Consider the following 15,848-nt stretch of genomic DNA (forward strand, 5'->3'; position numbering starts at 1 on the left):
AAAGGACTTCAAAATGTTGGCAGTCATGCAAGTTTGGTAGCAAATATTTTCACAAACATACAAGTCATAATCCTTAATGCTCATGCAAATACTTGCACATTCTTGGACTAGCAGCAGGTGGTGTGCTCATGCTGGAGGTTCAAAGAACTTCATGTTGTCTTCTCTACTTCCCCTTTCTACTGTGAGTTCATAAGGACTGGTGTGATGTGTGACCTCATCGAGATGAACGGTTGCCACAGGCACATCTGGCAGGTGGCCATGGCACAGCGTCCTCACCAGGCACTGAAAACTTTGGGCAGAAGTTCCTTCCTCATTGCCAAGGCTTCATACTGCTGCATATGCAGCAGCCTAGGCAAAACCACCAGCATCATAAGAAATAACTCCTAGATCAGCAGAGCAGCAACAGTGGTTGTATAAGGACAAGAAACCTCTAAAGCCTCTGTTGCTGCTGGGGAATGAATACAGGTCTGTCGTTACGTGATGCTGTGTAATGGAGCGAGGTAGGGAGATTCTGGCATTGATCCTGCCTAAAATAGCTAAGATGCCAGGATAAGAACTGTTGCATTAGCACCATGCTCTGATATTTCCTGCCTGAAGAAAAACATGACCAGAAGCAAGATACTTCCCAAGCTATTTCCTCAGACTAACAGTCAGAGCCCACAGGAAAGTTATTCTTCAGACACCCAATCTGTTGGTTACTACCAACAATTTGTACCCTGAAGGCTTTTAAGCAGTACCTATGATATCATTCATTAATTTAACCTCGCTCCAGCAGTCCCTCTGCATCCAAGACACAGCCATTAATCTAGAAAACTACTACTGGAAAATATCAGCACAGTCAACCCAAAAGAAAAATGTCCACTCAGCTGGTACACAGAGGATAATGGAGTTTCTCTCCAAGGTTGGCCATCACAGTAATGTTAGAAGAGCTACATTTTGTTCAGATGAATGTCACATTAACAGCTTGATGGAAGCCTACAGAACATAGATAACCTCTTTCAAATAAAGTAGAGATGAGTAATCCTTAATGTGAAAACGCAGAAAGTAAAGAAAAAGGTCTCTTTTTTAATAATTTATTTAAAGACAGATATTCTTTACCAGACTCTCCAGATTTATGGGGATTTTTTTGAGGATGAAAGGAAAGAAAAGCACCCTTGATTCTTGGGTGGGATATACAGCTTGTATGAATCCTACTTTGTTTTTTCACATACCTATTACTTCTCCTTTAAACCAAAAGACCTAAATGCAAATACAAGCACTTCATTCTATAGTGTTGAGTAACGATGGCAAACCAGTGTCTAGAGACACATTGTACAATCAATCTGAAAAGTTAGTTATTAAAACCCCACTGAGACCATGCAAACTCTCCCCTCCAGATGGAGGGTTTCGTCCCCTGCAACAATAATCTAATATTACATTTGTCACTATTGACTTTCTGCGCCAAGTCAATTCTGCAGGGACGTGTGCTAAGCTTAGGGATGGAATTTTATCAGTCAGGGAAATACACAGTGAAGTGCTTTATCCATAACATTTTTAGTTCTCTTAAGAATAAGATGGAATGTGTCCACTGCCCCACAGAAAGCATGCTTATCAGCAGTGCCTTGTCCTGCTGCCTATGGGGAGCATCTGACAGAGTGTGAGGGCTGGCCATAACCTGCCAGCAAAAGAGGATGGGAAAGACAAGGGAAATGGCAATCACAGCCCACAGGCTGGGCTGAGTGTGTTCAACCTGTCTTCTCCATCTTACTCTAGTTTAGCTACACCGTTATCTTCATAAAAGGAGAAGAGGCTGGACTCAGGATGATGGATTGTTTTAGGAACTTGCTCTCAAAACTGTACCCTCAATTCCTGTGAAGTTGCCAACTCACCTGAAAACATCTGAATTGCTTCACCTCACTGCACATACCTGGATGCTGGCTCTGGGCTGCCTTGGTGTGCCCAATGGACACCAACAGGCATCATCAATAGAGTCTTTTCCCACATCTCTTGGGATATGACAAATCCTTCCTGGAAGTGTATGTTCCTCTTCTCTGGCTTTAGAAACTCATTGGCACTGACAAGCTTAGACTTAGACAATGGACTTAGACTCTGAGTTGGGTGAGGTGACTCCCAGGTGAATGTTTGTTCTAGCAGCATGCTTTGCTATGGCCTTGGTACCCTCAGGAGCCGATGAGGCTGAACATCTCAATGCCCATCACATGCCCAAGTCCTATAGGAAGCCATACCCCACAGTAGAATCATAGAATAGTTAGGGTTGGAAAGGACCTTAAGATCATCTAGTTCCAACCCCCCTGACATGGGCAGGGACACCTCACACTAAACCTTGTCACCCAAGGCTTTGTCCAACCTGGCCTTGAACACTGCCAGGGCTGGAGCATTCACAACCTCCCTGGGCAACCCATTCCAGTGCCTCACCACCCTAACAGGAAAGAATTTCCTCCTTATATCCAGTCTAAACTTTCCCTGTTTAAGTTTTAACCTGTTTCCCCTTGTCCTATCACTACAGTCTCTAATGAAGAGTCCCTCCCCAGCATCCCTATAGGTCCCCTTCAGATACTGGAAGGCTGCTATGAGGTCTCCACGCAGCCTTCTCTTCTCCAGGCTGAACAGCCCCAACTTTCTCAGCCTGTCTTCATAAGGGAGGTGCTCCAGTCCCCTGATCATCCTCGTGGCCCTCCTCTGGACTTGTTCCAACAGTTCCATGTCCTTTTTATGTTGAGGACACCAGAACTGCACACTCCAAGTGAGGTCTCACAAGAGCAGAGTAGAGGGCAGGATCACCTCCTTCAACCTGCTGGTCGAAGTACTTGCTCGTGTAGGTGCTAGGCTCTCCATAAAACATGATTGCTGGAGATTTTTCCAGTGGTGTAAATCAGGACTGGGAATTCCACCAAATCCAAACCATGATGATTACACACTTCCCCAGATCCATCTCGTTTACATTTAGCTGTGTGCAACACATGGCTCCACATCTGAGACAGGCGCAGCAAACCCTCCGTGTACAGAGAAAAGAAGAGAAATTGTGAATATACATACTTTTTCTTGGTGTTGTGATCAATTTTCTCTCAAGACAGACATGTGATGGTGAGTGGGCAAGTTGTCTCCTTCTCCTCACTAACTATGAAGCTACCCTGAGGTTTTCTGCATTTAGCAGTATATATACCACGCAACAAACACATATGTAATGTGTGGTATACTGAAGAAATTCACAATGATTTTCCTTAGTTAATAATTCTTTATAAAATATGTGAAAGCTGGAGTTTTGTCAAATCTTACCTTAAATTCTGGGCCTTTAACTGATTCCACTTTAAAATGCATTTCTTAGTATATTCATGGAAAAAAAAATGGCACAGCAAGTGATCAGTAGTATCTGTGACTAATTGCAAACAATCACAACATGAAATTATATTTTCAAGTCTTTAATTAGCTGGAGAATGAGACCCTTGATTATTTCTGGTATGCCACTGTACTGCCTGACCTAGCAGGCAGAAACCACTGTTTTCTTTCAAGGTCATTATAACACATCTTCCTCTACTTATGCCACATACTGCAAAGCATACTGCAAAGCTATGTGGTTTGCAGCCTATTACAAGTTAAAACTGGCTTAAGAAAGTTCTCTCCCTGCCCAAGGAAAGTGGAAAATCATATGGGATATGGTAACACATCCTTATATGCATTGCAAATTTGGCCGCAGAGGTTTCACTGGACTGCTACCTTTTGCTTTTTTGCTGCAAATACTGAATCTACCCTCTCTGAGCAAGACATTAGTTACAATTACTGAACATGATAGACAGTATAATAGTCATGACATATCTGGGAAATATTTAATTGTGCAGCTTGTCCCAGCTGACAGTGGCTGCAGTTACAGAAATGTTTAAAAAACAAAATGAACCCATAGCTTCAGCTAAGGAGAAAAGCCTGACAGGCCATATCAGGAGTACATCCCTCCTCAGCAGACTAAACCATGGCATGTTTGCTTGATTGGCTGGTATTTTTCCACCCTTTTTTCATTTAAATTGTTCTAGTTTACAGGATATGTGGCCTTGGTCCGTTATAGCACGTGGCTGTTGCTAAATGTGTTAGGAGGCTTCTTGTGTTTACTCATGCCTCCAGCATGGATAAAGAGCTCAAAAAGGAATATATTCCTCTCAGGCTCTGACATGTGGACAGTGGATGTTCCACAGGCAGCAGGGTATGGCTATTTCCAGATTATAAATCAGATGTCTGTAGTCTACTATTAAAACCCCAGATGTTATTAATTTCCTACTATTAGATGCTATTAGTATACACAACAACACATTTTCATTATTAAGCACTATTAGTAGGTAAGAGCTTGTATTAATTATCTGTGCAGGCTTTTCTGGTATGTTGGACTTTTCAGCTCTTCCCTGTGCACCAGAACCTGAGAAGTTGGGTTTCCCTTGGATCTCTGTTCTCTCATATACAGCTTCCCAGTCTGCTAAACCTGGCTGTCCCTCAGGGTATCTATCACTCAGACCATCACCACATCCTCAGTCCTCCCCACCGTACATCCCCATGGTGTGGCAAGCTTCTCCTCTTGCCCTAAGCCCCAAATCATATTACTGTTGGTGCCTTTTCCCATACCTCCCTCCCTGCACACACACTCAAACATCAAACGTGGCAAGTCTTGAAATGCTGGGATTCTATGCGAAGGTTAATAGCCCAAAGCACACACACAAGAACTGAGGCACAAGCTATGCCTGACTACGCTAGACCTGAAGGACACACACATTCAGGGCAAGTCTAACACCACTGATCAGTGCAGGAGCCCTAACACAGGAACCCAGGGGCATCTGGTCATCTGTAGACCACAAAGTCCACCACTCTCTTCACTGTCCAGGGCTCAAGTGACATAGACTGTGAAAGAGCATCAAATCTGCTCCCGCTGTATCAGCTCAGCCCCAACTAACAGAGTAATTACCTGCTTGTATTTCAAGGCTAAAGGAAAACAGCTGAAGTGAGGTGTTGTGCAACTCAGTGCTACATCCATATTTGTATTAAGATACACAAAAGGCTATGGACATAACACTGCAAAGGGAAGGAAACAGCACTGTGGATATACCATATCCAAGCACCAGCCCTGGGCACTAAGCAGTGCAGAAACCCTCTACAAAAGTCAGGAGCCATTAGCAGTATTTGCAGGGGGTCAGATTCAAAACCCAAGGATTTTGGAAGTTTGATTTTGGGGGTGGGGGTTAGCAAGATATTTGTTTAGAGATGTTCAGGAGAAGTCAGCAACCGGCCATGGGCAATGCACAGTATCTTGTGTCTCAGAAGCAGCCTGAAGTCTGTGCCCCATAGCTCTGCATTTCACACCACCAGTGGCCCCAGGAACAAGGGAACATTGGATCAAAGCTGCTTTTGGTTCCCCAGGAAGGGGCTCCAGAGTGTCTGAGCCACATCCACCCATTTTGCAACCACTTTCTGATAAGTCACATCCAGCACAGAACCTGGATTATCCTTGTGTTCGTTTTATGGATCCTCTTTCCTGCCAATTCCTCCCCTGTCCCTGTATCCCTGCAGAAAATCTCTGGTCCTGCTGGGACGTCCCCCAGATGTCCTGGGGGAAACCAGAATGCTTCTAATAAGCTTGATGCATGATTTATACTGGAAGTAAAAGGAATGGATCAGCCGACATTTTAAACTGAGAGGGCAGATGAAGACTCTGATAAGGAGATACGAAGGCAAACCTGGAGCATGCACCAGCACTGAAGCTGGAAGGTCTCAGAGTCATCTAGCTCCAGGTAGCAAACAGTTTTCACCACAAAATCAGCTCATTGACTTTTTTTAATCCATCAGTGCTCTTTTATGGTCTTGGGCAAGATTGTGCATTAGCATTACTGTTAAAAAGGAAATTATATTGTTCCCCTTTGCTGCCTGTTGTACCCATGAGCCCCATGAGTATGGTGAGATGCCACAGCACCTGCCACATGGAAAGTCCTTATCCCAAACTGCTCCTTTAAGCATTTTTGTAGCACAGTTATCACAGAATCAGTATTTACCATCTAAACCCAAAAGCAGTCCATTTTCCATGCATTAGTGTCACTGCAAGACAATGATGTATTACTTCAGCGAGGAGATGCTTTCTCTGGGGGTGAAGGTCATTTAACCCTCATCCAAGCCCTACCAGATGCCTCTGGTGGGGATGAGAAGAGTGGTGTTCTGCAGCATCCCAACATCTGGCTTTTTGTACAGTGCCTGGCTGTGCTCTCCTGCAGCATGCAGGGAACAAGCCCAGGGCATCCTAAAGCTCAGACTCTCAGCACATGATCTGAATCTAAGTCAGATACAGAGGAGCTTTGAACTGCTGCCTGGTTTTAAAAGGATCATGTTATAGAAGGGTCTCACCGCACTTGTGCATGGCGTGCGTTGGGTGGCATTCTCGGGATATCTTCAGCACACGACACATTTGTTCTGCCTCTGAGGGACCGCTGTTTGCATCATGGGTCTGATGGCACTTGACCTGAGGAAAATGAAGTGATATATTCCTCATCATGCTTTCCTGTGTGGGTTCAGTGTGGAGAATGTAAAGGCCAAGATGAACTGGGAGAGCATCCTCATTCTCTCAGTAAACCCCTGTGGTCTTGCAATGAGGCAGTAGACACACTTGAGTTTATTATTTTCTGTACAATTTTCATGCATATTTTAAGTTTTTGGTATTCGTTTGCTTTTCCTTTGGGGATGTGTTGTTCCTGTGACTACATGGTGTCTTCTCTTCTGAGAGGGAGCAGGAGGAGCAGGCTGAGTTTGGATACAAACAGGAGGTATGAATTTTGAAAGTCTCTTCGGGTGCCACATTTCCCTGTCCCAGCCTCTCATTTTCCTCTTTGCACATACAGGGCAGAACATTACTTTTGGGGGTGCAGTGTGGGGGAGGCACCAGCATCTCACTTATTTCCCTGACACACATGGGAAGGAGCCACATTGTCTAATGTCAGGAGCATTAAAATGTCCTTAATCTTCCCCTGAAAGGCACTAGGACAAGAGGTGAAGCAGAGACCTACTCAGAAATGCTCTCCCATATGTTTTATCAAATTTAATGACTCATTCATCTAAGCCAATAGACAAATAATGACTTTTCTTTTTTTTACCAGGCAGATTCCAAAGATGCCAAAAGACAAGTGTGAAAAGATCTGCAACTTAGAATATGAAACAGGGACAATTGGCAGGCCTGCATATAGCTAGCTGGCAACCCATTCAAGATGTTTGCCTTCTAATAATAGAAAGCTGAAAGAGGCATATGGAGAAATTGAGCTCAAAGACTTGTATTTCCTATGTAGAAATACACTGAAGTCACAGATGTCTCTGCAGCCTCAATCTGCCAAGACCAAATAGAAGGAACAGACCCAAAAGGAAAGACACCAAAAATGTGGAATAGCAAGCAAGGGACAGATAGGTGTTTGAAAAGCTCCACCAACCAATCTGAAATAAATGCACTGATCTATAAAAAAGCCGGGTTTTCTTTACATTGTTTTGTTCCATTAAACCGAGGTGTTGGTGCCTGTACAGCTAAGGGAAGCCAATGCCTTGCCAGTAGCATGAGTCTGATCACCTCCCAGAGCTCCACCAGAAACCTCTCAAAGAGATCTGAAGCATTGTGAAAACAACTGTCATGTAGGCAAAATCTGTTTTTCACAAGTGCCTGGTGACACTGAGATCAGATCCTTGCCCTGGTAACAGAAACTTCTAGTTCTAAGGGATGAAAATGTCATTTTCTTGCATATCCCATAAACAGAAATCATTAAAATTCATGACATTTCCAATCTCCAGCACTGCAAGCAGACTTTTACACACCAGACCAGCTGGTAACCTGTAAGTCTTACAAGATAATGCCTGTGATTGATACTCATAAAATCTGCAAGGGGAGCCTGTAAGTCCCAAAAGAGCAATAGGCTGTCTGTAGCTTTTACAAGTTCTGCTGTAGCAGGAGGCTGAGATTGCAATTGCCAGGGGAGAAATATTTATGGGTCATGAACCTTCAGGCTGTGCCAGGAGAGCCTTCAGCTATTGTCAGGAGTGTATATAAACTCTGCTTTTATGTTACTCAGTTGTCCACCCATGGGCAGATTGAATTCATGACAGTACTGCCAATATCTGCTGAGCGGGCTGTAATTTGTTTGTTGTTGTCATTTCTTTATGAGGCATTAGGCAGAGTTTGACAGATTTATCACTAAAGTCATAGGAGAGGCAAACAGGTTTTGCTTGCTTTTTCTTGGAAAACCAGAGCCTTATAGAATCTGGAAAACTCCATGAACAAGTGAGAAAACAAAGGGAGCAGGAAAGTGAAAGATGATCAGACTGGGTGAGAGGTATTAACTACTGAACTAACTTCTTTTATAACTTCTTTGGAATCTGCACTTGTAGCATGAAGGGGACTATGTCTTTTCTCCAAGTGTTTAGAGTTACATCCCTTCCATGGCCGGGAAGCAAAGAAGCCATCCAATGTCCATTAGTTCATTATTCAGTGGTTTCCTGCAATAAAACAAAAGAACTCCCTTTGATATTCCCAATGATTTCTAGGAGTCAAAAGTACTTTCTAAAAGAAGACAGAAAAGAGGTTTCATACAGAAGGGTTTAAAAATATCTTGTTCCCTCCTGTAGATCTTTCAGTAATTTAGGAAGCCTTTTGAGATCATTTGTATTATATTGCAGTAAAAATGGAAGCTATTATGACAGCAGGTGTCATTTGGTGCAAAGGAACATATATATAATCAGCTATGAAACACCTTCCTACTGAAAGGAGTCAGTCCTCAATTAAAGAGCAAGGCTAATGTCATCACTGAGTATATTTGCAAGGCAGCAACCACCATCACAAATAATGGCACAATTCAAGTCAATTTCCAGAGGGCCTTGAACAGACCACTTTCAAATTGTAAGACTATATTTATTAATAACTGAATCATGGTACAGCAGTAATGTAGCTGTGAGAACAGCCTGACTGGTTATTTCAGCAATATTTCTTTCTCTAATAAAATATACTACCTTTTGCTCCAAACTCCTGCCTTTCTGAAACCATTCCTAGGACCTATACATACTATTTTTAACTAAGGAGCAGCAAACATCATATAAACATACCCCCAGGGTTTGTTTCTGATGTTTTTCTCAGGCACTGTGATTTGACATCCATTTTGCCTGCTAAAACACAGGGATAAAAATCAGGTCTGCCTTTGCCAGAGGCCCAGCCTGGGCCCAGCCTGACATGTATAAAACATTGTTCTCACTCCAGTAGAAACCTCTGCAGATCATTCCATATTCCAGCGCCTGGGTCTTCTGCAAAGCCATCTGTTAGTCCTGTAAAAAGAAAGGAATCCTGATGCTGCTGCCTAAGGGATTGGAGCCTGAATACCATGAAGTGACAATGCCACAATGTCGCTGTGCTACAGTATCCCATTAAAAGCCCACCACTCCAAAAAGCATTGCAACCTCATAGGGAAGGTGCTATCATCAAGAAACTGCCAAGGAGACACCAGATGAAGCTACTCCCCTTGATGTGCACAGGTACAAGCATCCCTGCTGCCCCTTTGGACCACAGCTGGGCCTGTACAGCAGCATCAGCACCATGAGATGGGGGCTAATGAGGGGCTCCCAGCACTTTTCCAGTCACATAGGGAGCACATGTGCCGCTTACGAGCACTTTCCATCCATGATCCGTGAGGAAGCAGGTTACAGGAGAGGTGGCACTAATGTGAAATCTGGGTCTCCCAAAGGAGTTAAATACACTTTTTTCAATGCCTTTGAACGATCCAGCTGCAGCACATGTCCTTAATTCTACTCACATAGCCACTGGAATTAGCATTATGAAATATGAAATGCCAATTCTTATTTACGCATTTTAATGAGGGTTTATGTAAAATAGCAGGAGCTCCCCGCTCTTGGTCTAGGAAGTGTTCTAAGAGCCATCTCCTGTTCCTGCCACTGGTCTTATCCCTTTACAACTGGGCTTCCCCACATGCTCCCTCTCCTTGCCTGTGGCAGCTCAGGCATGAGATGCCCAGCGCACCCATCCCTTTCCAGGAGCTGCTTTTTGTGATGCCCATTGCAGCTCTCTCTGAGCAGGTCCCTTGTGGAGGAGAAGGTCACCCCCTTGCTCTGAGTGTCATCCCCATTGAATCCATATGCAAAATCCCTTAAACCTCTTTCAGTAAGAACAGGGTTGGTTTAAGCATTTTAGGAAACCCTCTCTTTGTAGCCCTAATTTCAAGTGTGAGAGTGGGGGTGGCTCAGCCTGTTCAGTGCCTCACCTCAATGCAAAGCCTGTGTTTGCCTGGTGTTAATGCTTCCCTCTGTGCTGCACAAGAGAGTGTTGCTGCCTTCCCAAGAAGATGCCCCCAAAAGATGCTCAGCTTCCTGGGCACAAGAAGCACGTCCATAGACAGCTGTGGCCAGCTGCAGAGGCTCTGTGGGCCCTCTGGGTTGTGCCCATCCATCGTGCAGCAATGTGGGATGTTCATAGCATGAACCATGGGGACAGCAACCAGACAGTCTCATGTGGCATGAAAAACTGGTGCTCCTGAAAAGCATACACATTAGCAATCCATTCCGGCCAAGGTTCTTTTAACTATATAGGTATATGTAGTGTTGTATATGTATGTGTTTATTTTTGTGGCAAGAAGATTAAGTGTTTTCCAATCCTACATCTTGTGCTGTGGAAATAATTTCTTTTCCCTCTCTTTCTTGGTACTAGAAACAAGAAAATACAGCCCACCTCATGAGTGAGATCTGAGCAAGCCAGGTCTCCTTTGCTTCAGACCTGCTACTCACACATACTTTAAGCTGTAAGTTTCGAAACCAGGGACACAAAAACGCTGTTTCCACCCACGACATCAACCTGCTGTGCAGAAAATTGCATGCAAAAAAACTCACTTCAGGTCTGTTAAGTGCTTGGCCAACCCCCACAGGGCAAAAATAATCCCATTTTCCCTTATTCCAGGCTCTTCCACCAGAAAAAAAAAAACGAATCAATATCAGTAATCACGAGGGTTTGCACAGGTGGATCAAAAGTGAGAAGTCTCTTACCTGTAGGCAGGGACAGGCAGCATGGTGCACAGGAGCCAAGGAAAATCACAGTGGGAGATGAGGTCCTATAGCACTGATAACTAGTGTACACCGAATGAATGCATCAGAAACAACCAGGGAAGATGGGCAAGGTCCCCACAACCAAGGATGTGCCAAGGAGCCCCTTGAAGTTTTCTGACTTTTCATCCCAAGAAGAGAGAGAGCTCTCTCATACTTACACCCCAAACCCAGCAGGGGTGAGGTGTAAGGCATGTATAGGCATGTATCAGCCCTCAGCATGGTCAGTGCCTGACTTGGGCAAAGTCAATGGTTTCTAGCACTCATTGAGAAAATTTTGTTAAAACATGAGGTCAGTGCTCAGGAGAAGCCAAATGGGAGCTTAGAAATGGAATTGAGAAAGGCACAGCAAGGGACATCATGGTAGCTGTCAGCATACCATGCATGGTACAGCTCTCTGCATTTCAGAAGTGAAGGGGAACTGAGAAAGATATGAAAAGAGGGGACAAGGATGGCCAAAGGCTGCTGTGCAAAGAGAGACTGAGCAGACTAGGACCTTTCAGTCTGGAGAAGACATTGCTGAGAAAGCAGATGAGAGAGCTCCTCAAAACATTGAAAGATGTGGAGACATTAACAGGAAATTATGTTCACTGCCTCACTGATACAGGAAGTACAAATCATCAAGTCACTTTCTCAGGCAGCAGATTCAAAACAGTGACAAAAGAAGCCAACCAGCCCAATCTGTAAGGAGGAAGCCTCTGGGGAAGGATAGAATTCCTCCAGGTGCAGAAACGCTTTTGAGTGCCCTGCTGTCAAGAGACCCTTGATGGCGTTACAACCCCTGACTCTTCTGGGGTCTGCACCGCTGTATTTTCTATACTGCTTACTAGATCCTCCGTGTCCAAGAGCATGTCTGCTTGTTTTGTTACTCAACATCTGAAAAAGCAAAAACCTCTTTTACTGAATTGCCTGCTACCGCTTTCATTGAGAAATGTAGCACCCCGAGATGAGTTATTGGCCCAATTGTCACCCCTGAAATGAGTGCTATTGGTGACAGACTGCTAGTGTATTTGAGTGTGCACAGCACATCTGTACAGCTTTCACAATGGCCAGAGCCTGATGCTTCCAGGTCCTTCACCTTCCCATCCACATGTGGTACATATTCCTTCCCCCTTGACTGCCAGCTCCCTGCAGCCTGCAGAACACCAGAAAAACTCAGTTTGACGCAGCTTTAACTTACATCTCTATGGTTTTGTTTTTTTAATGATGTAATTTATGGGTTTTAGAGCACTGATGCTGTGAATATGAAGCAAACCTTCAAGACAGCCTACACAGTTCATGGCGTAGCTGCTCTAACACTGTGTCAATCACTCCAGCTCTGAGCACAGAAGGCTGCTGTGGCACTATTAGATTTCAAATAAAGATCACTTATGGAGGAACAGGGTAATTTCTCTGCATGGAGCTGTCTATTTCAAACGCCTGAAAGAGCAAACGGAACTAAATATCATTCATTATGTTTAACTCATCTGATTTTTAAGAGAAAATTGTCTTTGAAACGTCTCATGGCTTTGAAGCTCTCCCGTCTGGAGTCTGAGGCTGGGAAGGAAGGGTGTGCCATTTGCTTTCCAGTCCTTGATTTCATCAAATTCTGAAGGACAAAATGCAATTAAAAATGTCTCCACAAGAAGATAGGTCCAGAGCTGTAACACCCTTGTGTCAGGCTGCATGTTACAGGTGTCACAAAAATTTCTCTTCATTTACTGCCCACCAGAAGAAAAGCTGTGCATAGAGAGTAAGGCTCACAGTCTGCTTCCCTTCTGTTCTCCTCTCTGTAGCAGTGGACAGACTGGTGAGCAACACTGAAGCAAGTCCAGGTAGAGCTCTATGAGCTCTAACAGTCTCAGTCCCTGGGTGGTTAGCTCTAATATACAGCTTCATCTCTGCTGTGCAAGGAGGGTAAGAAGACAGGGCATGCCTCTGTGTTTGGCATGCTACCTTTTCATTTGCACTTATGGGAGTCAAGACCACTCACCACATTCCCACTGTGGACACAACACGCTGTGCAAGCTCATGGCATCTAAGGGAAAATCTCAGCTTCTCCAGGCTACCTCCAGACTGCCTCCAAAGTACCATGAGCCATCAGGCACGCAGTGGTTGCGGTTTTACCCCATCGTGGCATACTCAAGGCCTCTGTAAGTCCCACTGAAGGCTGTAAGCAGTATGCTCCTGGCATGGAAACTCCCCAGGCACTTATGGGCTTAGGGGTCCCCCTGAACTATGTCCGCAGGCCAAGCTGTAACTGCTTTTTGCACAGGTGGGCAGAAAATGCAGTGAAAGGAGCCTTGCAGAATCATGAATGGCCGTCAGAGCTCATCCAGCAAGTCAGAAAAGAGGGTTACAGTCCTCACAACTGCACAGCTCCACCTCCCTTGCTCAGGCCTTTCCTTCAGCAACCTTTTAACGCAGAGTGGATACCCCATCTTGGCTCAGGTACCTGATGTCTGCTACAGGATAAGCTGAGCTGCACATTCAAAGCTCAGCTTCTCTGTTGGGAACCTAGAATGAGCAGTTCACACATCAGCTTTTACTTGGTAGACACCTACCCAAGGCAAATCCACAGTGTTTCCCCCAGCCTGAGCTTCTCATGATTATGCCCTGCTTAAAAGTCAGGTATCTGGTACACCATTACCTGTAGGCAGGGGTAGAGAAGCACATCTCTCCTGAACATCTCCTAACTCCTGCTGCATCTTACATGTGCTATCTGCTACCATCTTCTTCTGATTTATTTGCAGAGATTGGGACTTGTGGAACTCACAAAACCTTCCAAGGGAAAGAAAATACTCCCCAGACTGTTCTGCTCACCAGCTGCAATCTTTTTCTGCCCCACAACAACTATGGAAGCTAAGTCCATCACAGATGAGCACAGACCATCTCGTCTAACTGTAACAAGCTCTCTAAAAGAGAGCTGCTGAGCTGAGCCAATGCCTTATTTGGCATTTCCCCTTAAGAATCCTGATCCTGGGATAATGTTAAGTATTTGAGATGGCTCTGAAAGGCTTTGGTTTACTATATATACTGCATTTGTGATGGCTTGCCATAAGAATTGTGTCTGATGTTAGCTATATCCCAAATATCAGGCTATCCAGTGTATTTTGTAAAGATGTAATTAATTGCACGTCCAAGGCAGGGAACCCAAGTGGCTATTTTAAACTCTAGTTTATATTAAAGCAAGTTAATTGCCTGTCCATAACAAATGAAAAAGAAATATGTACTTTGGAAGATGGCCACATGTCTTCAATCAATATAAATTTAATGTGCTTCCATGCATCCCAGAGTAAAACTCCATTTCAGTACTTTATTCAGTATTCTAGGAATTCTGTGACAATACGCTGCTAGGAAATCAGGTCACTCACAAATGTGTGGGAAGGCCAAGTTCAATGGAATCAAAAAGGTACATGTCACCATCCTATGGCAAAGGGACAGTTTACTTACTGGGTTTATAAAAAATAAGGTAATATGGAAAATAAACACCACATGTTACATATTTCTTTAGTAATTAATAATTAATATTATAACTTTTATAACCCTGCTATGTGCTAAAAAAAAATACATACTGGTTTTTAATCCTCCACCCTTCCTTGTGACACTGAGACTTTTTCGGGAATAAGAAAAAATAAAATAAACCCAGCAAACACTCAACTGAGTTTGAACTGGAAGATCAGGCCAAATTCAAGGGTTTTACAAATCTTTTGGGTGACATGGTAGTAAATCTCCTGTTGCTTCCACTTTCAATCACAGAAAACTGTTCCCGTGGCTTTGGGTGGTTGCAGGAGAACAGCCAAACGCTCAGGAGCTGAGCTTGTCAAAACATTTTTTGGCCTGGAAGTCTCATGAGTTTGGCTTCTGACAAGATTTTTATTACCCCTTGGGTTTAGCTGAACCGAAAATATTCTTAGCAAAGGAGATTGCCTGATCCCTCTGTAGTCGTGGGCTCAACTGAAGACAGAACGTTCAGAGGGAGGCTGAGCTGAGTTAAACAGCAGAGGATTTTGATTTGCATTTAACTCAAATATTTGTCACTTCTGAGAAGAAATGTAATTGCATTACAATACAGCTGTGCTCTTTGGGAAGCTATGCATGTTCAGGCAATATTAGACTGCATCATAAAACTTTTGTGACAGTGGCACAGCATATTACAGCAGCCAACAGGGTGGTAACCTGCGCTTGCCTCAGTGTTTTCAGTAGAACTTGACTTCTTTGCACCATTTGGACACCCAAACTATGAAAGTCTGCTTGGCATTACATACTAAATTCCCCCCTTAAATAAGCACATGCAAAACAGAACAGCCAAAGGCCAGGAAATATTCTGGGACTTGAGCCTTGCTTTTCATTCCTGGGAAGTGTTTTGCCTGAACCTTGTTTCAGTGCTTCCTCTGTGGGATATAAACCTTGTTTCTTCAACTATCTAGTGACTAAGCCCCAGATATGTGTGTCCCACCTAATGGGACATGGCATATCCATGCAGGTGTTCACTTCTCACCACCAGGATCTCACTACCACACAGCCTGGCACAGCTCTTGTTAAGAGTTAAGTGCACTGAAGACTATGATAATACCTGAGTCATGGAGATAGATGAAAGTGCTCAACATCACACAAGTTGCTTGCACAAAATGATCACTCTTCATAAAGTGATTTCATAGAGGTGAGTTGGATTATAGCAGAGGGAAGACATTGTTTCTGATTCTGAATTACAATTCCCCAGTTCAGCCTTTTGGAATTGCATGAGTGAAACCAGAAGGGAAAGACTATCCAGC

Source organism: Pezoporus wallicus, unplaced genomic scaffold, assembly GCF_028554395.1.
Source record: "Pezoporus wallicus isolate ANWC-B61680 ecotype Strahan unplaced genomic scaffold, APGP_CSIRO_Pwel_v1 scaffold_6446, whole genome shotgun sequence".
NCBI lineage: Eukaryota > Metazoa > Chordata > Aves > Psittaciformes > Psittacidae > Pezoporus > Pezoporus wallicus.